The sequence below is a fragment of the Polypterus senegalus genome, chromosome 6 (genome assembly GCF_016835505.1).
Source record: "Polypterus senegalus isolate Bchr_013 chromosome 6, ASM1683550v1, whole genome shotgun sequence".
Lineage (NCBI taxonomy): Eukaryota > Metazoa > Chordata > Cladistia > Polypteriformes > Polypteridae > Polypterus > Polypterus senegalus.
In genome coordinates, this window is record NC_053159.1 from 169,833,316 (window position 1) to 169,858,970 (window position 25,655).

A 25,655-nucleotide genomic window follows, 5' to 3' on the forward strand; every position below is an offset into this window, starting at 1 on the left:
AAGTCTTCGAAATGGTTGCACTTATTTAAGCCGGTGTCCAAAATGCTGTCTTACAACGTTACAGAAAGATGACCTTGGACGATCAGTTTCTCGCAAAATTGTCCCCTCTAAAGGAGAATGACTGATAGCCCCGCTTTGGCAACAATTTCACAAAGCGATTGATCAGAAACGTACAGTATTTCAGCTGTGCATTATTTAAAAGTGGCTGCTTGGTTGATTCTTTAAATATATATTTCATATCTGTATATTATGGGAATCACGCACACAGACTTTCCTTCATGACTTTTCCAGGAGAGGCGTGAAAAATCCTCAAAGGAGCGGCGTCATTCCTCCCCAGTCATGAATGACCGGAAGCGATCGGGTTGTGACAAGACGAGCCTCGCAGCGGATGCGAGCCTGTCTCCTCCGAGTGCGTTTCATTTCTGAAATCGGAGAAGAGATATTGGAATATTACGGCGACAACGACAGTAAACGGCGCTCGTTCTGGTCCGTCGGAGGCAGGGCGTCATCCTTCCCGATCGAGAGTGTCTGACGCACTCGCACGGAAAAAGAAGTGCAGAGCTCGAGATTCGCGACTGGAAACGACGGCACACCTGCCTCGCTTGATTATGGTGAGTAGATCTGAGAAGGGGTGTCCGCCTGCTTGGCGTCTCAAAATGAGCAACACGGCACAGCCGAGTCAAAAATATAGGAAAAAAGACGAATGCCAAACTAGGATTGTATTGACTCTGGAGCCGCGCAAGTGTTCTTTTATAAAATTAAAGCTCTGCGTCGATCGAAATCAATCGAATCGAGTGTACATCTTTCTGCAGCCTTGCCTTTGACGAACCTCTAACGAATTTCTAAACGTTTAGGCGTTTGAAATATTTACTGACGGGCCTTTAATTGTGTATGTGGGGAATCGATGGGTTCATTTTAAAAATGTTTTTTGTATGCGTTATTTACACATTTTAACTATCACCCTAGGCGTCAAGTAGTTTTCTTCGTCTTTTTCATCCGTAAGTAAAGGGTGGGGGCGGCAGGATTGGCCACATCACGCCCTTTGCCACCCTCGGGAAAGTTTACAGTACCAGCCTTTTGGTGAAATGACAGTGAAAGACGGCAATGAGGCAACCGTTTACGCTCAATGACGCTCTGGGTTTTGTCAACATCGGTACTGGTTGGCCCGGCTGGGGTAGTGAATGTCACAAGTTCAGCAGGAGAATCGGACATCACCGCCTGCGTAGGGCCATGCCGTGTCAGAGCGCCGAGATTTATGATGGCAAGGCATCCGTGTGTGACCTCACTGACATATGTGAGTCTGCGCCAGTTGTGCAAACAAAACGCTGCCGCTAATCGTCCTGATGCTATACACACAACTTCAGCTAGCAAGGCAACCGTGGGCCATAATAAGCGGAACGAGTGCTTACGCATTTGGAAAACATGCATCCCCATAGGAGACTTGTTCTTGGTATAAGACGGCAAATGGCACTGGGCCTGGACGGTGGCGGTATAAGTCTATTGTATCGAAAGTTGGAGGTGGAAAAATGATGTCGAAGTAACGTAGAAGGCGACGGCAGGGATAACACTGCGACCGATTGATCATTAAATGTCACAAATGTTACAAAGGTCTACATCGTGTGGCGCAATTGTTAATATAGCGTTGCTTGTTGGCAGCTTTGGCAGTGCAATGCAATGCCCCGAGTCGTCAGTAATAAATAAGCACATTTTACAGATGTAGTGAAGATTAGGTGAACGTTCATTTTAACTCATTTGCCTGCAGAGGGTTACACATTCCAACAATGGCCGAATATCACATTTACGGGTATAACGGAGTATTTAAAAAGTGTGTTGGGTGCTATAAGAAACAGACTCGTACTGTGTGTGTACATCTGATCCTGTAACAATACAATACACATTTTTGTCGAAGTGTACTATGTATCTTACATACTCCTCTACTTTATTCTGCTTTCCATAAGTATTCTTATTGAACTGTAAAAACTGTACTGGAGTCTTGAGATGGTGATCACTCTGAGGCTTTGGATTAAATGAAGCTACTAACAGGGGGTCTGAAGTAATTTTGGGCAAAATGTACACCACTCTGTAATGGCACTTTACTGGGTTGTTTAGCTCCTCATTGTTTGACAACGAACATGTGTTTTCTGAGAAGGTTTTTTTACATATGAAATTGGTTCTTTGAGCTTTGAAAAAGTCCCTAATTTGTAATGTGTAGTAGGCACAGATATTAACAGATTAGGAAAACCTGAACTAAGCCTGTGGGATTGGATGTAGCAAAAGTCCTTTTAAAATCAGAATCCCACTGGTATTTAACACATTAGATTATGTAGATTAGATAAACTTTATTAATTGGTTATCATCTGTTCAGTGCTCTTTATGATGTAAATAAATAAAAGGTTCTTTCTAGAACCTTTATGAGGATGGTTTTTTTAGGAACCCAAAATGGTCCCCCCTATGTAAGAACCACTTAAACACCTTTATTTTTAAGAGTTTAGGCAAAGTGGCATGACGGTCTCCCAGCACATGGACCCAGGACTGACCCTCGCCTCATGTACCGGGTCTTCAGTGCCTCCTTCTTCCTGTAATTCAAGACAATGTGCTAAGTTTATTTGTGATTTGGTGCCCTAGGCACAGACAGGTGTCCAGTTCAGAGTTGATTTTCACTCTTTGCCAAGGTAGAATCTGCCCATCAATCCAATGATGGGTAAAGTTTATTTAGCATACAGATAGGTATATATATGTCTAATGGCCTGTACTCTTAAAAATAAAAATGCCAAAGTGGTTCTTCAGAGCACTGCCATAGTGGAACCATTTCTGGTTCCTGAAGGAACTGTCCACATGAAAGTTCTGTAAAGAACTTTTATTTAGATCTGTAACAGGCTCCATATCTAACCATAAATAGACGATATCAGATCTGTGAAACACCAGTGGGTTCCTGATTTCAAAAGGACTCTCCCTGCATACAGTAACACAAGGTAATTTCAGGCTTTCTTGACGTGTCGTGTTCTGTAAGGTAGCCTAATAAACATTAAAGATTCCTATTAAAGGTGGGGAGCATGCCCTGATTACAGAGCATTGCTGCACCCACCACACAATGAACCACCTAGATTGGGACCCTAGTGCATCAGGTGACATCTCGGCACCACACTGGAACAATGTGAGGTTTGTTTATGGTGGCTGGAGTGCCAATCCTGACACCAACCCCCAGGTTTTCCCTGTAAGTTCAAAACCTTTTAAAATCCGAAAAGAACCAACTTGATATGCAAAGAACCCTTTCCAGAATGAAGCGGCTCTTTGTCAAGTGATTGGTCTATAAGGAGACACACCACCCAGTAAAGCACCATTAAAGAACCAGTATTGTTAAGAGTGTGGGTGCTTTCCACACAGCGATGAGAATTCCATGTTGCTGTTTGATACTGAGAGTGTTGAATAATGGAGGGCTGATTTCTGCCTTGCACTCTTTGCAGCTGGTATGGCCTCTGGCACCCCTCGACCTTGTACTAAGAAAATGAATGGATGAATGAATAGTTCAGCTTTCTGCCTTATAGCGAGCAAAGTGGTTTACTTCATTTATTCAAACATTGAATGGATCAATGAAGGGATCAATCAATCTTTTTTTTTTTTCATGTTGCATTCGGCATTGCAAATGGGGTGCTTCAAAAACATAAAAAAGGTGAAAGTTGAGATCTGGTAGAATGGCTGTCATGGCTTACAGCCCTTAACAATTTATTCTTTTTTTTCTCACCGTCCCTGGCACGTTTGCGTATTTTTGCTTCCATTATTATGTGAATCTGGCTTTTTATACCAATATTTTCAATAAGTACAAAGTGGATGTTCACGTCTTGCCCCCTTAGCTGTCCCGATAGGTTCATAATATCCAGAATCCCGTGCCCTCATAACAATAACCGTTCTTTGAATGGCATCATACTGGGTTAGGGGTAGGGTTAGGGTTTGACAAAGAACTGTCTCATTCTGGAAAGGATTATGACATTTTTGTTGTGGTTTGCAAGGGTACCCAATATGTGAAATAAACAAAGCTTTAGGTAGACTTTATTATTCCAGATGGAAAATTGTGCAGCAGAAAAGTAGAACACATAAGGCATTCTTACACAGATACAAGAAAATAAGCAAATATGTAACAATCGACAACCAGCGTTATCATAAGTACACAAGCTCAAGATTACTACAAAGAATAATTTAACACTACACAAAATAAGAATTCAGAATTCAGCAGCATCTCTACACGCAACAGAATTCACAATGCTTATTGCTCAAGGAATAAAAGAGTCCCTTAATCTGTTGTTCTTTACCATCGGAAGACCAAATCTGCAGCTTGCTGGCAACAGCTGACATTTAGGATAGAGAAGATGGCTGCTGTCTGACAGAACTGAGTCTGCCTTCTTTCAGACTTGTTTCTGACACAGCTCAGTGACGGAGGGCTGCTGCAAACCAATAATTGTATTGGTAATTTTTACAAACTTTGTATTCTTAATGCTAAGGGATGCCAAACTAACAGTTGGACTTTAGAGGCTTTCAAAACCAGAACTGATGTTATTTTAGAAGAATTAAGTGGATAGGACTGGCAAGCTTTGTTGGGTGGAATGGCCTGCTCACGTCTCGCTTGTTCTAATGTTCTAATATAAAAGGAAAGGTAAAGGCAGATTCAGCACATTTAGAGTGTCATTATGGTTTTATCCACTCTACAAATTTTGAGTTTCTTAAAGAATAGCCAAGTCTGGCCGACTTAATGCTGTTTCTGTGTTAAGATCAAAGTTAACTTGTTCTCAATGATTGTCTCTAAGACATTTGTCTTTATTTTTCTTTATACGGTTTACATACCTGGCAGGATAGAAAGGGATCAAGAAGTCCAGAAGTTTAGCCCTTGTGGTTGTATGCAGCAAGTGTCCTTTTAAAATCAGGAACCCACTGGTATTTCACACAGACTTTTACAGTCTGTTCATGGTTTTTGATGGAACCTGTTATGGATCTAAATAAATAGGTTCTTTCTGGAACCTTCATGGTGATGGTTCTTTTGGAACCCAAAAATGGATCCTCTATGACATTGCTCTGAAGACCCACTCTGGCACCTTAGTTTTTAAGAGTGCCACTTTGGTACCTTTTATTTTTTAAGACACTGTACTGTACACTCTTAAAAAAGAATGACTTTTCAGAGTGATGCCATAGGGGAACCATTTTTGTTTCCCAGAAGGCCCATTTACATGAAAGTTCCAGAAAGAACCTATTTATTTATTTATTTAGATCAATAACAGACTCCATACTGTAACAAAAAAAAAAAATGAAGAGATGGTAAGAGATTTGTGAAATACCAAATGAGTTCCTGATTTTAATAGGACCATCACTGTGTACAATCACACAGGCTAAGTTCTGGTTTTCCTAATCTCTTGGCGTCCTGCTAGGTAGCCTACCATAGATTGTAAATTTCATTTTTCTTCTTACATATTAGGACTTTATCAAAGTACAAGGCGTCTTTCTAGAATGAAATGGTGTTTTCTCAAGCAGTATTCATACAACCCAGTAAAGAACCGTAAAATGCCTTTAAAGAATCATTCTTTTTAGGAGTGTATTTAGAGTAAAGAAGTACATTTTCATGGCTGGCTGTCTTTAGTAAAGAGGGAGCAGCAGCCTTGAGTGTTGAGTATATGAAGGATCCATAATTTATAACAGCCTTATTAAAAAAGGATAGAAAGGCTGCATTGCTGACAAAACAGACACGTAGAAAATTAAAAAAATATGACTGAAAGCAATGAGCAATTTTTAATCTGTAACCGGTTTGATCAAGTAAACATGTGCGAGAAGAGTGCAGCAAGTAAAACGCTGCTTTTTAAGTATTAAAAGTAGCGGAGATGGAGAAGGTGCACCACACAATCCATGATGACATCCTTTATGCATTTTTCATTACATCTCTTCCACCCTCACGGTGTGTCCTCTTCTGGAGGATTCTAGTGGGAGGGGTTGAGTTGGGGGGTCTGGTTAAAAAGAGAGGAAAAAAAAAAAACCCAAGGCACGTGCATTTGCGTGATTATCTAAACACCTGAGACGCCCACTTGTCCGAAGAGGCACGGCATTTGTTGTGCTTCTTTTATTGTGTGCCTGAGGCTCCCCGCTAAGGTAGAATTTTTTTTTTTTTATCTTTTCCTGGTGTTCAAGGTATCACTTCGTGGAATAACAATGAGAACATGAGCGTATTCAAGGGCTCTCTTTGCAAAGGACAGCTTTAACACTCGAAAAAAGCCTAGCGACCAGTTCAAACGGATTTTTACTGAAATGCGGCGAAGCGGCAAAGAATGTTTAGCAACATTTCGTAGTAATCGGACTGAGCAGCTTTAGGTGAGCGATGCTGAAGCAAAGGTGAAGGTGTCGGCTTGGCAGCTGTTCTCCTCCGTAGCCCTCATCTCTACACAGCGGCGCTTAAATGGTTATTCGGAAAGTGTGAATGGTCCGCGTGAATTTTCGGGGGGCTGTTTTCTAGTCTGGAGCTGTCCCCGGGTTGGGCGGAGATGTTGCGGTAATAGGAGCTTTGGATCCTTTTCTATGAAAATAAGTGAAGCTTCCAATATGGCGACAGCTGCAGTTTTCTCTCGCTTTCTCTGATTGCCTGGAATGGAAAAAGGACCTTTTCAAACAGCGATTGCTCTTTCGCAGGTGGGCGACTCCAGTCTCGTTTCTGTTTAATCGCTTCTCTCGTCTTTCGGGGTTCGTTTTTAATGACATTGGGGGGGATTGAATGCCACGTTGCCGCAGAGTGATCAATTTTTCCACCCCACCCCCGTTGAGTCTGTTTTAAAAGAGCACTGTCAGCAATTTCGGTGTGCCTGGGGGGTCCCGGGGGGTCTGATGTGACTGTGTTTACGACGTATGATTTGAAATGTATTTGTGCTTATATTTAGTCTTTCGAGGCTGTCACCACCTTGCAATGCCCACCTCGCCCCCTTCCTGCTACCACCTATAATTTAGATTCAAATGATAAAACATGCAAAAGCATAACACAATTGATATACGCCAGAAAGAGAACCTATCATGTCTACACGGTGAGAATGGCGATTTTATCAGTTACACCCAAGCCACCCCACCCACCCCCGCTACGGCACCTGTACTCCCATACCATATTCTATATAAATATTTTTGTATTATACAAACGGCAACATGATATGCTTCTTAATGTTGTGAATTATATATGGATTTATGTACTGTGCAATTTTGTATGATGATCGCAATTGTCGCGAAGGCATGAATGCTAATGTTACGTTTAAACGATCTGCCCATTGAGCTGGATGGATTTCTGGTGCGTTTATATGCATGAATCTTTGCGAATGCTTGTATATCTCCAGGGATAATATTACTGTAACCCTATGGTACATTTTCTGCTTGGTCAATCCAAATCAAAATAAAATTACACCAAGAAAGCCGGGGTAGATATTATGTGAGAAACGGGGACATACTGTTGCAAGATTATGATTCGAAAGCCGGGAGCTAAATGGTTTAGAGTCCTTTGTACCGCTATAACACCCAACATGATTAATATCCTTTGACCTTTCGCTCTGTCTCTTTCGGCTTTTTCGAGATGTAACGTTTGACAGTAGATGTTAGCGCAAACGACAGCCAGCCATAGCATTCCTGCGAGACGCTGGACGAAATTTCTAGTCTAACCAGGTCTCTCGTTGGGTTGAAAACCGGCGTCATTTCTTAAAGCATTTTCCCAACATTGATCCATACCGTATATAGAGGACAAACACTTCTCAACAAGGCGCGATTAACGGAACACAAACCACTGTTTGTAGCAGAGGAAATTCTGCTTCCGTCCGTCCATCCATCCATTTTTAAACCCGCTTGACCCGAAGGATTATCCCGTGAAAGGCTAGAAATGTTATACTCTACACACAGAGATAAAAATGAGCTTATACTTACAAGATGGGGTCGGGACGTGACTGGAGGGACACAAGAAATTAAAGAAAATACTGATTGGACTTAATGGAGGCCCTCAAAACACCATCTATCAGAAGTAAACAAACCAAACCGAGAGGGAAGGAAAGGGCGCCTGCTGTAGAACGCCCCTCGACGTAGAAGACAACAGCGGCAATAAATGCTTCTAAATTGTTCGCTGAGACAATGCTTCATTGTTTACCACCGTGCTGACAGAATATTTAGATTCCAGGTGCCAGTTCTTGTTTTAAAGAAACACATTTTAATGTAAGAAAATAATATACGTGTATGTGTGTTTGTGTGTGTATATATATATATATATATATATATATATATATATATATATAGGATCATTATTTGTGGAAACAGAACTTCACACGCGTGTGGGCATAAAACGCACGGGTTCCTAGCGGAGATTATTTTTATCTCGGGCCTGGTGGGCCTAATTGCATCGCCTCTGCTGCTTCTTATTGATAGCAGCAGAGGCCAATTTTGTCCCACAAGCTGTCTCCCTGTGATCCTTGTTGTTTCCAATTAAAGGGGTGGCATGGAGTGTGAAATGTGAAAGAGTGCGGACTGGGAGGGGGTCAAAAAATGTACAGCGCTGACCAATACAAACTAACGTCGAGCAAACCTTCAGCACCTTGGACAGATCTAAACTTAAGGGCTCATCGACTTTTACACCTCTCGATATGAAAAACTCGAGTCACAATTTGCTGTTGTTGTTATAAACCGTTAAGTTGATATGAGAGGGAAATTGATCTCTGTGCATTTACTTATTGTTTATAAATAGATGAAGGCTCTGTTAAATTGTAATTAGGGATCTATCTATCTATCTATCTATCTATCTATCTATCTATCTATCTATCTAATCGAATGAGCTATATAGTGCTTTTCATATCTATCTATCTATCTATCTATCTATCTATCTATCTATCTATCTATCTATCTATCTATCTATCTATCTATCTATCTATCTATCTAGGTCACATTCCATTGGCCAGTAATATTTTGTATAACTTGAAGATGACTGGCGTAGTGGTTAAGGCTTTGAACTTTAAACACTGAGGCTGTGTGTTCAAATCCTGCTACAGATGCCATGTTACCCTAAACAAGCCTCTTCACCCATCTCTTACTCCAACTGCAAAAACAAAAAAGAAATGTAACTAATTGTAAGTTGCATTAGGTAAAGGCTTGAATTAGGAGAGTGTAATGGCTAATTAACTTTATTTGTAATGATTAGATGTTCATGTGAAAAATAACTTTAATCTTTCTCTTCATCACTTTGCACATAAATACACGATTGAATCTTTTATTTTAAGCCACAATATTTTTTTAAAATATAGCATTTCAGAATAGTTCTGTAAGTGGCTTGTAAGGGAAACTGCTAGTTAGCAAAATAATTGATTTAGAATGAAACACCTGAAATATTGTTTTTTTAATTGTAAGCAAGTATAAAGCTTTGTACTGTAAAACAGATCAAGACTAATTTAATGTCTATAATATTTATGTAGATTTTTATTTCTTTGTGGAATTGATGCAAAGGTCAGTGAACCAGTCCGCAGTCATGTTGTAAGCACATGTATTTAACATGTAAGAAGTTTATTTTTATATACGCTTATCTTTTAAGTAGTATTTGCTTACAAATAACATCCATCCATTTTCTCAACCTGTTTATTCAGAGCATGGCTGCAGGAAAGTTGGAGCCTATCCCAGCAAGCATTGGGTGCAAGCTGGAACAATACCCGGAGAGGGTACCAGTCCATCGTAGGGTGAACACAGACACACACACACACACACAAGGAGCCAATTTAACATTGCCAGCCCACCTAACCTTCATGTCTTTGGATTTTGGAAGGAAATTTGGACACAGGGAGAACCCAGGACTTGAACTTCAGTCTCCTTATTGTGAGGCAGCAGTGCTACCTACATGTCTTTGGACTGTGGGAGGAAGCCATCCTTTCATCTGCCTTTTTAATCAGTTTTTCCAGGGTAGGACTGCAGAACAGCTGGAGCTAATCCAAGCAGTCATCGGGCACGAGGCAGGAATGACACCTGGACCAGGTGTCAGTCCGCTGGCAGGAGAACACATACCCAGGGAATGTCCTGGGAATGTGGGAGGAAACCAGTCCATGTGAGAATGCAAACAGGTTTGGGGATGTAAACCCCAGTCTGTTTACTGTAAGGCAGCAAGATTATCACTGTGCCCCAGCGCTGCCCCCTAGGAGCAAACCCAACATGTAAACTCCACACAGGGAACACCGAAGACTTGAATCCTCATCTCCATGTTGTGAGGCAGCAGTGCTACCACTCGGCTGCCCCAGATTTCACATTTTAGTTTTCAGTCTTAATTAGGGTTTTCATTGTGCCCTAGAAGTGTCAAGCTGAAGTACTGTACGTAGATCAAGTTAACAATCCTGGAGCATTTCCCAAATACTGTAGTAGTTTCACTTACTCTATCTTGTTATGGAAAAACAATAATAAACAGAATGTAACTGAAATTTACTTTTTATAGTACCAGCCAGTATTGTTTGCTTATTTTATTTTCAATATAGTGATTTATGAGCATGCTGTGCAAACAGTGGTACTTCAGTGTCTCTCATCACCTTTACGGTATGTCTTTGTTAATGGAAACATGAAGAAAAATAAGTAAAGAGATGCATCATTAAATACTTATTTATATTTGAATCATTGTTTTTCTTTTTAAGATTTTTCAAACTTTATATTTTTATATTCATTTTATAATACCTAGATCATTTTTACACATCATGTAATAACCCAAACAACAACATTTAGTGACATATTACTACTCACAAATGCGGTTAAGTATATCTTTTTCATTTTATTTTTCTTTACTGTTAAATGTTTTTCAGCAGCCCTTTATTTAGTCGGAATGGCACTGAGATGCAGTATTTAGCACTGTTGCCTCTGAAGCCCTTTGATTCCCAGCCCTGTCACTGCCCCGGTGGAGTTGTCTTCTCAGCCCCCATGTCTCCTTGGGTTTTTTTTTTTATTTTGTCCCTGAAGTTCATCAGTTTCCTCTTAATCCCAGAGATGTGTGCTCTCTTGTTTGGTGACTCTAAATTGTCCCCGTGTGATCTGATACGAGTGGGAATGGCTTAGGTTGGACAAATGTTCTGCTTACGGTCAGTTCTTGTCTTATAGACGCAGGGCCGTCTCAACATACGGGTCCCCCGGGAGCATAGGAGCCCAAAATGTTTCTGATTCCTGTGTATATTTATATTTTGCAATCAAAACGGGGGTCCCAGTGCTTTACTTTGCCCGGGGGCCTATGATGCTGTTATAGATGTACACCCTAATGCTGCCATAAGAGTCTCCGTGTCCCATCGGTACCTTGGTGGATCAAGTGGGTTCAGAGCACAGATTAATGGATATGTTTGGTTGACATGTTGTGAGGTTTAAAATGTATGAAGCTAAGAGTCTAATGTTTCAAATTGTTTGGGGTTTTATTTTTCACATAAGCAATATAAGGTATGTTTGATTCCATGTTGTAGAAATATGAAGACTTTCATTCCATGTATGACAAACTACTCAGGATGTGTGTTAAACATGCTCTTAGTAAATGCCTATAAAGCAGGTTTTACGTGCAGTTTACTGCATGCTCTTTGTGATTTAGATTTCATTTCTATTGCTAATAACATTTCTTGTTCATGTATTTATATATGCATTTTATACATTAGAAGTGTATACATGTATTCTTGCAGAGAAGCTTTTGAATTTTTTACCACACTATTAAAATTTCAAGTGCAAAGAAACCTTTTTATTAAACATAGAAATTTTAATGCAAAATGAGAGAGAACCTAAAGGGCTTCATGATGTTGGATTTCGAGTGGCTGGCCTGTTTACATTCACGATGCTCTTCACCTTACTAACAAAGCTAGAAAGGTGGAATTGCAGTAAAACAGCGTTAGGAATTGAAAGCAAGACAGTTGGGAAGCCAGAGTGTAGGCGAAGTTGGGTTGTTGTGTGCTGATTCTTCTCTCATGAGGTTTGCAGTCTGAGCTGTGATAAGGAGGTGGGGTGATGAAACAATGCCCGGGGGCTTTGTGCGAGGAATTGTTTGTGGTGTGCCTTGTGCCGATGTTCTCTAGAGGTCAACCTGATAAACTTTCATTAAGAATGGAGGACAAAATGGTGGAGATTTGTGAAAGGCATGCAGAAAGATTGTTATATTTACTTCTTTTGAGGTTTAGATCTTTGCTAACCCATACATTAAAGTTTCATTTTATATGCAAAGAATAAGCTACAAAATTTTCAAAGTATTAGTATAATATTAATATTTGTATAGTATTTCTCTGCCAGGAAGGAAGCTTCATTTAGGACCAGGCTACTTGTCTTTCCAATGATTCAGGCTGACCTAATAAATGCCACTTGTGGAGTGCATTTGGTAGTCAAAGGTAGGCATTAAATACTGAAAAGGAGTTCAGAGAAAAAGATTAGTGCAGACGTACTTCAGAAAAGCAAGAATACCTTACTCCAGTGTTAATGTAGAAACAGTCCAGTGTAGCAATTCGCATAGTGGAATAAGAAAAAGCTGATGGTACGTGCAGTTTCAGGGTTAGAATGCTTTAAAAGGCATCGAGCAGCGTACCTTTTTATTATAACTTATCTGTGAAACCCACCCGACCTCCCATAACTATATAAATGGATCTTAAAGTCGATAGATGGGTTTAAAAGAGGGTGGACCTAAATAAATGAAGTTTGAGATTGATGTATTTATGAAAGACGCCGCAGTGGTCAACATGTCTGAAATCGGCGTTTGACTGCCAGTAGAGTCACCGTCTATGTGGAGTTTGTGAGTTCCTTTCATACTTGCTTGAGTTTTCTCTGGGAAGCGGAGTTTCCTTTCACAAACCATAAGAGGTTTATGTTGACTGGTGACTCCATACTGGCTGATGAAAGCCTGTGCGTAAGCAGGCCCTCAGTCTTTAAATGTAAATGTTCTGCGCTGGACTGTCGTCCCGTCCAGGGTTTGTTAGTGCCTTGAGCTCGGTGCTCGCTGCTCGCTGGGATAGGCTGTGGCACCCCTGTGACCGTGGCCTGAATTAAGTGGTTTAGATAATGACGTGACTTTATACTGTTATAGATTTCCATAAAATAAAAGAGAACACCATTCAAAAATAAACTGAACTGAATTGAATATGTATGTGTGGGTCAAGGTCACGGTTACTTTATTGTCGTCAGTAACTGTACACCTACATAGTGAGACGGTGTAACACATAGCAACATACAATAAAGTGCAAGTTGTGACAGAAGCAGTGCAATAAATCTTTATATAATATGCTACCATGGCTGTCCATTTTTTTTTTTTTGTCCAGGATTTTAAATCACCTGTAGCTCGCAAACCGTTTGAACTATTGCCCTGAAATTTGTTACACATATACTACGTGACGTCTACTATCTGTCTTTTGGGGTGATGATTGACCTCCAAGGTTATTCCTCTTTTTATTTTTATTTTATTTTATTGTGGAATTAACTCTTGGCAGTGGCCAGCAGGGCAGCCGTGCGGCGCATATGTAGGGCGCCGTTCTCATTCCTACCACCTTCGCCGTCACTTCCCCTACGTCTTCATATCTTAAATCATTCTTGAGGCAGATTGAGGATTTAAGTGCCAGCTTAAATGAAAAATTAATGAAAACATACTAAGAGTTGCAACACAAACACTGACTTAATCAGTTTTAATGAAGAGAAGAAGCGGGTCGCTAGGGTTAGGGTTAAAGAAGAGCTGCTCAGGAAGCAGCAAGCGCATCAACCTCCGAGTGAACAAATGCAGAGGAAATACAGAGAAAGAGGATGAAAACTAGGAATGCTCAAGTGTATTCACTGCATGTTATCGTGCAGTTTGCCATTACTGGTATACATCCATCCATCCATCCATTATCCAACCCGCTATATCTTAATAACAGGGTCACGGGGGTCTGCTGGAGCCAATCCCAGCCAACACAGGGTGCAAGGCAGGAAACAAACCCTGGGCAGGACGCCAGCCCACCACAGTACTGGTATACAATAAACAATAAATACAATAAATAGGCAAATACAAGGGTGTTGTACCGTGTTAGCCTTTATGGATGTAATGAGAAGTCAAACAAAATGACAGACACCTTTACTTGGCTGACTAAAAAGATTACAATATGCAAGCTTTCGAAGCAACTCCAGGCCTGTAATCTTGCCTCAAGAAAGGTACTGAGATACCTCGAAAGCTTACATGTTCTGATCTTTTTAGTCAACCAGTAAAATGTAATTTTGCTTGAATTCTCATTATAAGCAAATACAATAAATCAACGATGCAATAATATAACAGTGTAGTGTGAAAGGGAATACCCTAGAAAGGCGTTTGGGTATGTGTGTGTACGAAATCTGTTCATCCATCGATCTATCTGTTAAATAATGCTGTTTGTCTGGTTTTATTTGTCTGTTTCATAGTGCATTTCATATCTGTCAGTTGTATATAGTGCCTTTCCTATCTCTCTATCTATAAACGCGATGTGCAACTTGTAGATAGTTTCACTATTTTGCAACCGTTTAGAATGTATGTTGTTTAACTTACATTATTTATGTTTTTTTGTTTGTGTTGTGTTATATTATAAGCCACTCAAATTACCAAGCTAAATTCCAGTTAGCTGACCTGTTTATCCTCTCTCTCTCTCTCTGTCTGTCTGTCATAGTTGTCTTTTGTTGGAAGGAGCATCATTAACATTATAAATGTGCTCTTGAATACTTTTTCAGGCATTTTTGGTAATGTTTGTTAGGGAAAATAGTTAGTAAATAAACGGCTTGAATCACTGTTACAAGTGAAGTCCCAATCATTGTCATCATTATTACAATAAGCTTGAAGGAGTTGACTATAGGTGTGGTGGCGCAGTGGGTAGCGCTGCTGCTGCCTCGCAGTTAGGAGACCCGGGTTCACTTCCCGGGTCCTCCCTGTGTGGAGTTTGCATGTTCTCTCCCCGTGTCTGTGTGGGTTTCCTCCCACAGTCCAAAGACATGCAGGGTTGGGTGCATTGGCGATTCTGAATTGTCCCTAGTGTGTGCTCTGCCCGGGGTTTGTTTCCTGCCTTGCGCCCTGTATTGGCTGGGATTGGCTCCAGCAGACCCCCTATGACCTTGTAGTTAGGATATAGCAGGTTGGATAATGGATGGATGAATTGACAGCCGGAAAAGGGTGAAGTGCCCTCTCAGGGTTGGGGGAGAGATCCTGCCCCAAGTGGAGGAGTTCAAGTATCTCGGGGTCTTGTTCACGAGTGAGGGAAGAATGGAGCGTGAGATCGACAGGCGGATCGGTGCGGCGTCCGCAGTGATGCAGGCTCTGCATCGGTCTGTCGTGGTGAAAAAGGAGCTGAGCCGTAAGGCAAAGCTCTCAATTTACCAGTCGATCTACGCTCCTACCCTCACCTATGGTCATGAGCTATGGGTAGTGACCGAAAGAACGAGATCGCGAATACAAGCGGCTGAAATGAGTTTCCTCCGCAGGGTGTCTGGGCTTTCCCTTAAAGATAGGGTGAGAAGCTCAGTCATCCGGGAGGAGCTCAGAGTAGAGCCGCTGCTCCTCCGCATCGAGAGGAGTCAGATGAGGTGGCTCGGGCATCTGATCAGGATGCCTCCTGGACGCCTCCCTGAAGACCCAAGACACACTGGAGGGACCATGTCTCCCGGCTGGCCTGGGAACGCCTTGGGATTCTCCCGGAAGAGCTGGAAGAAGTTGCCGGGGAGAGGGAAGTCTGGGCCTCTCTGCTTAAGCTGCTGCCCCCGCGACCTGACCTCGGATAAGCGGAAGAGGATGGATGGAATTGACTGTATTGAATCATTTTTTTATAATTTTACAATTGTGTCTACCAGTTCACTATAGCCTGCTGAGTAAAATGTCAAAACAAGGGTCTTGAATGCAGCAAGTTCGTTTATATAATATGATCATGATCATAAATCCTTTTCAGTTTATACCAATCGGCACACATATAAATGGTATGTCCTAAATTCATATCTATGCCTTTAATATAATCTAAAGGTCCCAAAATAGTTAACATGTTGAAAGTCTTTAACACACACATTTATCTTTTAAAGGGGGCGGCTTATTTACACATTGTTAAAAATTAAAGCATATTTAATTATCTCATTGTTCCCTTGGTTACTGTTTAGGACACAATAGGTGCAGATTATCTTGGTTTTACAGGAAAGTCTCACCCAGAATGCTCATAAATTCACACACAGAAGAATAATAAACCACACACAGCGATTCACTTTTATGTCTTTTGTGCTATAGCGCTCAATGTGACCAATACTCTGTAAACTAAAATGCATTTGTTTAGTTGCTTTAACTGATACTGTAACCTATTAAAACCATAAAATCATGATTGGAATCTCTAAAAGCAAAGGTTGTACACTTTGGCAGCGTGCATGGTTCCTAGATACTGCCTTCTGAGGTATTCTGCCTTTTATTCCTACCATGACTAAATGAATCCCTGATTGCAAAATATCACGGATGAGTACTTTCCTTGCAGTTTCCCTAGAGCTACAGCGACTGTTTATAGCTGTATTTTTCTTTATGGAGTGCATGGCTCATGCTCACTTTCAGAGAGAGAGAGACAGAGAGAGAACACAAACACAAAGGCAACATAAGTAAAGAAAACCGAACTGAGTCACAGGACTTACCAGATACACAATAGGGTTTCCTCTGTATCTGTGGAGGTGGATTTCCTGTCTTAAGCACTAGAATTTTCTCCCCTCTCCAGACTTGACTTGACTCTTTCATTGTTCTCACACATTAATTCTACTCCTGCCATCGAGTAAGAAGTCACCTCAGCTGAAGAAATGACTTTGAATCCCACATTCCGGGTCAGACCTCCCCTAATACACTTGGATGACCTGCGCTTGGAAGCATACAGGATATCAAATGGAATGTCTTAAATACACCATACTTGGCCTTCACCTAAACATTTTAGGTGCAAATGATTGTCCTGCCCATTCATTTTGTTTATGGATATCTCAACAGCACTGTTGTGGAGTAACACATCAAAAGATTTAATGAAGACCCCTTAGTGGTCCCTAGGAGTCTTGTGCAGTTCTTTGTCCTATTAAATTAATATTTGTACTGCTGTTCAGTGCCCTAGGGCATAGGTTCTTAAACTACAGGTCATGGGTTGCTGCCATTTGGGTCACAAAGGTCGTGACTTGTGACGTAATTAAATGTGAAAGTGTCTTGCTATGACCATCGACAGTAATTCCCCAAGAGGAACGACGATCTGACGGTGATCATGGATTAGGTCTCAAGACACTAAGAAGGGCAAGATTGGGTTGTGAGAAAAAAGAAAATGAAGAAACACTACCCAAAAGTGTACATTTCTGTATTGTAGTGGGAGAGATGGCACCTTTGCAGCCTTCTAGACTGTAGCTAGCCAAGTTGTGTACGGGAATGGCAAACTTGACCATGCCTAGTGATGCCCCTGCTTCTAAGAGATATCTGTAGCTCATAAAGGAACCCATCTCCTGGATGGTTCCTGGGATTTCTATCTTTAAAAAGAAAAATAATAGTAGTTCTTTCACTTGAGGACTGTTTGTCTCTGGTGCCATGTTGCATGTTGGTACGACATGTTGGTCAAGTAATAATTTCAGTGTACCCTGCACACCCTGACAGTAGTATAACTAATGCTACTATTGGGGCTTAGGTTTATAGCTGACATCCTGCTATTTCTACTGAATTGTACCTCAGTTGCCCAACATGCTTCCAATTCTCCTGACCTGGTGCCGTACGCTTCTCACCATTGGCAAAGAGGTATTTCACCCTTTTGCGAGGCCTCAATGGCCTAATTTCTGTCTCCAGATAGCAGGTCAGGGATCCCTGGCACCTGCTGGAGTGTTTACCCATGAACGTTGTGAGAGAGTATTTACAGCGCTCTCTCTAGTAAGGTGACTCTGCAGTTTACCCTTTCTGGGTACCTAAAACATATCTTACTGCCCCCTAATGGCATACATTTTCCTACACTGACATTTTGCCTGCATCTCCACTCCCGTTGCAAGGTTTCCACTTCCTTTAAGGGCCACACTGAGGTCCATTCATATCCAGTATATTCACAGTTAATTCTCGTTATCCGTGAGGGGTACGTTTCTGAAAAGCCCGTTAGAAATGGATACTGAAGCATTGACCCTATTAGAAAATGGGGTTAGGTTCTGCTAGACCCAATTCACTATATATTTGTGCTTGCTGTTGCCATAAAAACACAATTCAATGTACTCAAAAAGTGCTTGCACTTAAGAGCATTTGGCAAGTCCCGTTTTGTGTGATTTCCCAAAAAAACGAGGGAAGGAGGGCCAGTAGGGGAGATGGAGTCTGGGCGAACATGCAGACAATGAGCTTGCACAACCTCGCAGCTCGGTAATGATACTTCCACAGGTTCATCCACAGAAACCATGTTATGAATATTCTTCCCTCTGTAGTCAAGTTCGTTCATCGTCTTTGCGTTCTGCCAGAGGCCATAAGCGACCGCAATAGGACTGATCCAAAGACCTCACGCAACCATACAATCGGTAGTAATGATGGGTGGTGTGTATAAAGGGGGTGAACTTAGTCAGTGTGTGCTTATTACCCTCGCTTCCTGAGAATTGCTCGTTTGTGGAGAACAATTGCAAGTCCTGATCTCTGTCATGAATGGGGTTCAATAGCTTACCCACTTCTCTCAGCACCAGGTAGATACACGTTGATCCATTTAGCCCCAGACATCTAAGGGCTTCTCAGACCTGTCATTGCTCAATCTCACGATATATATATATATTAATAAAATGTCATTTCTATATTTGTTTTATACAAGTGCAAGTAAGATTTTCACTTAAGATAAGATAATAATAATAAAGACAGAACTACAAAGCTTACTGGTTTCCTTCGCTGAAGAGGACTAGACGTTTGTCTGTTGTGACTGGGCACCATTAAATGATGCTGAGATGATGAACAATTTTCTAATATGAATATATACTGTGTATTACAGTCCTAACTAATAAATATTACGTATATGTACAATGATAAAACTGATTGTTTAAAAAAATCAAGGTCTCCACTGAATACATCATAGACAGGGTTAAGGACCGGATTTGGCAGGTTCTAAATGATAAACTACAGATTGTCCTATGCAGGAGGAACCATGTCTGGCAGCTTGTCGTGGCTGTTTCTTATCCTGCTTACAATGCCTTCACTTCTGTGCACCCTGTGACAGTCCATGTGTGCATGCGAGCAGGCCGGGAGATTTCTACCTTTATTAATCATTGGCATGGAACGGCATCTTTATATCCTAAAGGTCCCAGGTGTGTGACTGACGGACAACACTCACTGAGACAGCACAGAGCAAATTCCTGGGCTGTGCCACACCTGCAATGTTATATTTCTGTCCTCATCAAAGCTAACCAGCCTTCCTTCCTATGATAGATTTTGTATTTTTTTCCCCCAACAATCAGAGACTTCTGGAATATGAAAACCTTTATTTTGCTATTCATGGGCTTCCTCTGGATCAGTTGTTACCCTAAAAAGAAGGCCTATCAAGGTCAGGTAATTCCCATCGATGCCAGTTTGAATTACAAACCTCATCCTAGGGGAAAATTTTAAAAGCATCACACCAGTCTTGCACGCCTGGTGGTGCTCAGTCAGGTGCCCTCTTTGGCCTAGATGAGCTGTTCTCCTGCTTTTACTGGAACAGATGGAGACCTCAGTTGTTCAGCTCTCTTCTGCATGAGCTGTCAGAGTTGCCCAGGATTCTCCTTGACTTGCCTGTGCCAGGATATTCAGCAGCCCTGGCTGCATTTCTGAAAGGAGCCATGGAGGTGGCCTGTACTAGTTCCCAGCTAGCTTCCATTAAACACCTGTTCTGATTTGGCTTCAATGTCATTCCTCTCCTCACCATTCGTTTTGCTGTTTGTGATGTGAAGAAGAATCTGACATGCTGAAATGGGTGTAAGGCCCAAAGCAGTCCAAGACCTTCATCAGCCTGCCCAGAAGAGGCTCTTTTCAAGTCGGCCAGCCCTCCAAATGCTACTTGCTTGCTTTGAAAGTTCAAAAAGACTGCAAAAGTTACACATTTAAAAACACCCTGCAAGTAAGAGAGTAGCTATAAACCCCTGGCTTGTTAACAAAATACATCACTGAATATTTATAAAAATGAAAATTAACAAGAATAGAAAAATATAAGGAAATGCTTAAGGGGAAAAAAGGATTTTGTTTAAAAATCTAACTTATACAAGTCCCAATATATTATCCAAGACAGAAATGCAAAAAAATCTAACAAAAGAGAGAAAACGGAGCCCAACAAATACAGTAATCCCTCCTCGATCGCGGGAGTTGCGTTCCAGACCCCCCCGCGATAGGTGAAAATCCGCGAAGTAGAAACCATATGTTTCTATGGTTATTTTTATATATTTTAAGCCCTTATAAACTCTCCCACACTGTTTATAAATATTCCCCACAGAGTTATACAGCATAATCCCTTTGTATTCTCTTAGATATTAGGTAAGATTCATTGAAATTATGTATATAAACACACTGTTTATATACAGTAAAACCTAAATATTATTTTAAAGATATTGAGCATCTCCGATATCATATATGTTACAGCCATTACGATAGACATGCCACCAGCAATAAATACGTACAATGCAACAAAAATAGTATACAGTAAATGTGTGTACAGTGACACTAAACGCACGTACATGTACTAAGTACTGTAAGTAGAAAATTAATTCTGGTTACTCACCAACAATGACACGATGACTTGTCCGATAACAATGAGTTTTATTTTACTGCACAACAAAGGAGAGCGTTACAGCCCTTAAAGGAGCCACTTCAGGCGATTGTGTAGCACTGCCGTTGTTCTTCTTCTGGCAGTCTTCAATGCAAATCCCTAAAGCAGATTCCATCCAGACTACTGCCTTATTACATCCACTTACAACTTGTTTTGCACCCTGGTTAAAAGGACACTGCGGCCGTAGATCTTATATTCCTTTCCTACTTTTTAAATAAAAGGAATCATAGCTTTCAACAAATCCAAAACGTTTACTTTTTTCGGCAATCGTTAACATCTTCCGTTTGCGCTTGGGCACGGCCCCTGAAGCAGTAGCAGATCGTTTTGGAGCCGTAATGAAGGGCTTGACTATGCACAAAGATAAACACAAAAGAGCACAACTCTTTACACAGAGAAACACGTTGATGCTGAATGAGCGAGACGAGACTTCCTGGTAAACACTGCATTCAGCAAGCAGGAACTTAACTGCATGCTCTGATTGGTTAGCTTCTCAGTTATCCGCCAATAGCGTCCCTTGTATGAAATCAACTAAGCAAACCAACTGAGGAAGCATGTACAGGAAGTAAAAAGACACATTGTCCGCAGAACCTGCGAAGCAGCGAAAAATCCGCGTTATATATTTAGTTATGCTTTCTTATAAAATTCCGCGATAGAGCGAAACCGCGAAAGGCAAAGCGCGATATAGCGAGGGATTACTGTACTTTTAGAGACTGCAAACAATGTTCAATGGCCACCTGAGGGAAAGCATCTCATCTACCAGAATATAAAGGTGGGGGGCGGTCCCTCAGGTGTGATGTAATGGTGGCCCTGCCTCTTCGGCTTCCACCCACAAAACACAAGACACATATATGTCTAGTGAAAGACGCAGTACCTAAATACTAAATAAGGAACAAATATAAAAAATGAAAAAAAAAAAATAACAAATTCAATAATAAAATGGAAATTACACAACAGTTTGATTGTAGCAGTTCTTTCATTATCGTTTGATGCTGACAGGCCTCTTTATTTAAAATGGCTCCTGGCTCTTTAATTTCCTTGAACCCAGGTTATCAATAGTCATATCCAAAGATGGACTGGACAGTGACGACATATAACAGCAAGAGGTGGGGCAGATGTGCAAAGTATACAACAAAGAAAGTGCAGTGCAGTTAAGAAATAATTCCATTAATAAAAACATTGTCAGGTGGAGGTTAAAAGTCACAATAAATAACAAAATAATCCAGAATAAAAATATCCAAACAAGTTAAAAATCGGAAGGCTAAAACACAGTCAGGCTGTTCTTTAAAACCCACATTGAGCCTCGGTGCCTCCATCAAAACAGCATCTCTGCTGCTCAAAAAACAAGGTCTGCTCAGCCCACAGAGATGCCCGCTGAGAAGTGCAGTCATCACTCAAATTGGCTTGCGCCACAGACAGTCACCGTTGGGGCTCACCAAGTCCGGCTCCATCTTCTCTTTGCCACTCAGTGACGATCATCGGAGCTCTTTCGTCACTCTTGCTCAGGAGTGCACATCAGGAGTGACCTTGCCCCATGAGTGCCATCCACTTGCTCCACTTCCCCCGACAGCTTGCCTCCACACTATTTCACCAGGTCAGTCCTGATCCTGATGCTTTCTTTTTTTCTTTCTTTCCTTTTTAACTTCTGATCCTTTTTTTTCCTTTGTTCTTTCTTAATTTCCCTTTCTTTGTCAACTCAGGCTCCTTTAACCTCCATGGGCATAGGTGCCTTAGTTGCAAATCCCAGAGCGCTAACAGGGAAAGCGGCTGAACCATACGTGTCTTGTCCACCCAATTCCCCCCTCAACACCCCAGGGCTGCTTCTTCACGCAACTGCATGCACCTGCGCCTGTCCAGAGCCTGAGTGCACTGCTTTTTTAAATTAAAACTTGTACACTGCCAAAGACCCCTAAGACGCTTCGTCACAGGCTCCCATTCAACACTCTATCATTGAAGACTGTTATGTCATTTCTGTTTTTCGTTTCCCTTTAGTTTGTTTTGGCTTGGACATTAGTATTTTTCTTGATTTTTTGGGACTCTCTGTGCTTTGATGTTTTGTTATCTTCTGCTTCTTTCCGGCTTACTGACTGTATGATATATTGACCTTTATTTCTCTGATTATTTGTGCTTCTCTCATCTTTGAAATGGGTCTTAAACAAAGTCACTAGCATTTAAGGTCCCACCACAATGATGGCACAGACTGTCTTTCAAAATCCATCTCATAATATCTGAGGTGAATTATTATTGTGTCCTTTCCATTGTTCTCCTCTTCCGGCACCACAGTTTCTGCTCTTACCTCCAGGGAGTGTCTTTCTTCCTATTCCTTCTCCCTTTGATATCTCCCTCTTATTTGCTCTCTTTACAGTTGGTTCCTTTTTTTGTTAAGTTGAACCTGTTCTTGTCAGAGTAGTGTGAAGAGTTCACAGGTAGATGCAACTCTAACCTTTTACAAACTGCCAATGAAAGACACATAAAGACACGAATTGGAAACAAATGAGATCAAAACTGTTTGACGTGGCCCAGAAATATCTGCCCATTAATTATATGGGCTGTAAAACTAATTGATCTCATTGATTATTTGGCTTACAGATATTTTAAGAAATTTGCAATTATTTGTATTCTTTATTATATTTTTCCTTTGCCATTTGGAATTTTTCTGAAGAGTTTGCTCACTTACTTGTGTTTGAATTCTGATCAGTAGTGGTGATCGGCGAAATCTGCCAAAGTGTTTTCCGCAGCAAATATGCTGTGTTCGTTTGTGACCTCATCATCCTCTTAAAATATATAATTTTTGGAAATTCACTCAAAACTAGTTCAATTTTTCCTCCTTCTCCTTTGACTTCAATGCATTTTACTGAGCTTGGGGAAGTTTCTGAACATTTCCACAATATCAACAAACCTACGGTGAAGCAAACTCTGCAGGGTTTACTTAGCACTGATGATTAGCAGTCAACAATGCTAACACAGTTGTATGTGACACTGAATGCCAAAGGACCACTTCCTACATTTTTCTGTTAATTAAGAGTAAAATCCTACATAAAAACAGACTATTGAATTTAGCACTTAAGTAATTACTACCCCTTAGCATTCAGTGTTGTTAGCTTTTGGATACAATTAAGGGAGCAAATGGCAAAGTTTGACCAAAAATATAAATATCAGTAGCACAATACAATTTATTTTTTTATATTCCAAAATCACACAAGAAGTGCCGCAATGGGATTTAACAGGCCCTGCCTTTTGACAGCCCCCCCAGCCTTGACTGTCTAAGAAGACAAAGAAAAACTGCCCCAAAAAAAACCCTTGTAGGGAAAAAAAATTGAAGAAACCTTGGGAAAGGCAGTTCAAAGAGAGACCCCTTTCCAGGTAGGTTGGGCGTGCAGTGGGCGTCAAAAAGAAGGGGGTTAATACAATACAATACACAGAACAGAACACAAGTAATCCTCAATACAATATAAAAATAAAAATATTACAAGTATGGAGCAGAATTTACCAGTAGATGATATCACATAATATGATTTGGATTTGTTTAGAGTCCTGGAGACCTCAGCCATCCAGTTGCCTCCCCCTATTGGTCATTCCACAGCTGAGACAGCGCTGGGCTAGAAATCCGATGAAAGGACCCATCTACCCGATGATTCCCGCGATCCTCCATCAGAGAAGACTTTACCATAGGCAGGCAAAACAACCTGGCAGGTGTGCTGTGGCACCAAGTGCCAAATTTGGGTACAAAGAAGAGAAACAGAATAGGTGATAGTTAGTAACAAATTATAACATATACTAGACATTAAGCCCGTTACAATAACTGGAGCTAGAACAGTAGTGCGTAAACATTAGTAGGAACAGTCTATATTAAATGGCAAGGGACCTTGTATGTGGCTGTAATATGTGTCACTGTATTGTGTGCCTTTAATCTTCTCTCTCAGTAATACTGGTTTGTATTTCTGTAAAATGCCTGTAATTTTGTCTGACAGTAATACAAGTAATACAGTGGAACCTCGGTTTACGACCATAATTCGTTCCAAAACTCTGGTTGTAACCCAATTTGGTCGTGAACTGAAGTAATTTCCCCCATAGGATTGTATGTAAATACAATTAATCCGTTCCAGACCGTATGAACTGTATGTAAATATATATTTTTTTTAATTTTTTAAGCACAAAAGTAGTTAATTATACCATTGAATGCACAGTGTAATAGTAAACTAAATGTAAACACACTGAATAACACTAAGAAAACCTTGAACAACAGAGAAAACTAACATTGCAAAAGTTCACACTATAGCCTTGCGACCCGCTCGCTAAAAACACTTTTTTTAATGAGTTTTAAGCACAGGGAAAAAATGAACATTTGAAAAATCCGTAATTTAATAAACAACCAAGAAAAGTAACATTGCAACAATGCACGCGCGGGTCTTTGTGTGTCTGTCTCGCGTGCACCTGTGTGTGTGTGTGTCTCTGTCTCGCACGCACCTATGTGTGTGTGTCTCATGTGTGCCTGTGTGTGTGTCTATTTCGCACGCGCCTCTGTGTGTGTGTCTTGCGCGCACCTGTGTGTGTGTCTGTCTCGCGCGCACCTATGTGCACAGGAAGAGACTGAACACGTGCTGTGTGGCCCCGTGCATGCGCACTTCACCAGAAGACACACACACACGGACACCTGGATGCGCACAGGGGTTTTATGAAAGAGGATCATATTACTTATGTTTTAGTGCTGATGACTAACAACAGAGATGCAGTCTGTACAGTTAATCAACAGCTCTAGTCAGGGTGTGCTAAACTGAAGTTGTGAGTCTTCGGTCTCAGCTTTCAAATCACAGCTAAAGGGGCATCTCTTATAGTAGTAGGCAGACCATTCCACATTTTAGGGGCCCTGTAACTAAAAGCTCAACCTCTCACTTTTATTTTATTAGTCCTTAGAATCATAAGCAG

The 25,655-nt window shown here is 41.0% G+C and overlaps 1 protein-coding gene across 7 annotated transcripts in view; it reads left to right on the top strand.

Annotated features, from left to right (window-relative positions):
- The first annotated feature begins 335 nt into the window (after window positions 1-335).
- scn1laa (sodium channel, voltage-gated, type I-like, alpha) overlaps window positions 336-25,655 on the top strand; it is a 286,959-nt gene continuing 261,639 nt past the window's right edge. For 4 of the 7 annotated variants that reach the window (XM_039757524.1, XM_039757526.1, XM_039757520.1 and 1 more), the window contains exon 1: window positions 336-611. The gene's annotated coding sequence lies outside the window, so the exon portion shown is untranslated. Of the gene's footprint in view, window positions 612-6,058; window positions 6,127-6,324; window positions 6,346-6,405; window positions 6,661-25,655 lie in introns of those variants that run through there. The other 3 variants (XM_039757522.1, XM_039757523.1, XM_039757521.1) reach the window with 3 other exon arrangements.